The sequence below is a fragment of the Apium graveolens genome, chromosome 4, assembly GCF_009905375.1.
Source record: "Apium graveolens cultivar Ventura chromosome 4, ASM990537v1, whole genome shotgun sequence".
In the NCBI taxonomy this organism is placed as follows: Eukaryota; Viridiplantae; Streptophyta; class Magnoliopsida; order Apiales; family Apiaceae; genus Apium; species Apium graveolens.
In genome coordinates this window covers 174747900-174748574 of record NC_133650.1, presented here as the reverse complement: position 1 = coordinate 174748574, position 675 = coordinate 174747900, and the positions used below count along the sequence as shown (strand labels likewise).

At 41.8% G+C, this 675-nt stretch overlaps 1 non-coding gene across 1 annotated transcript; it reads left to right on the top strand.

Annotated features, from left to right (window-relative positions):
- Window positions 1-205: 205 nt before the first annotated feature.
- On the top strand, window positions 206-312 carry LOC141722449 (small nucleolar RNA R71). The gene has a single exon (XR_012575467.1). It is a non-coding gene; the product is annotated as a small nucleolar RNA R71 (small nucleolar RNA).
- Window positions 313-675: the final 363 nt, after the last annotated feature.

The following is a 675-nucleotide window of genomic DNA, read 5'->3' as shown; positions in this document are numbered from 1 at the left end:
ATCCACCTCCAGAACTCCTGCTATCTTGCCTTGTGGTAGCCTCTGAGTTGGATTATTACATTCATTAATGGCCATCATCTCAATTAGCTCATAAGCTTCCCCATAGCTCTTAGCCCATAAGGCACCACCTGATGCTGCATCGAGCATAGGTCTTAATTGTGCTCCCAAACCATTATAAAAGCAATTGATCACCTTCTAATCAGGCATTCCGTGATGAGGACACTTCCTAAGCATCTCCTTATAGCACTCCCAAGCTTCACATGGAGATTCACCTGATTGCTGCACGAACTGAATAAGAGCATTCCTGATTGCAGTTGTTTTTGCCATATGGAAGAATTTAGTAAGGAATTTCTGAGAAAGATCCTCCCATGTCGCAATAGAACCTGGTAGTGGAGAGTGTAACCAATTCTTAGCTTTATCCCTCAGAGAGAATGGGAAAAGTCTCAGTTTCACAGCATCTTCAGAAATATTATTGAACTTGAAAGTGTCACAGATCTCGATGAAATCCCTAATGTGAATATTGGGATCTTTCGTTGGAGCACCCCCAAACTAGACTGAATTATGCACCATCTGAATTGTTCCAGGCTTGATCACAAAGGTATTAGCTGCGATAGCGGGCCTGACAATGCTATATTGAATGTCATTAATCTTTAGTTGAGAATAATCCATCAACGC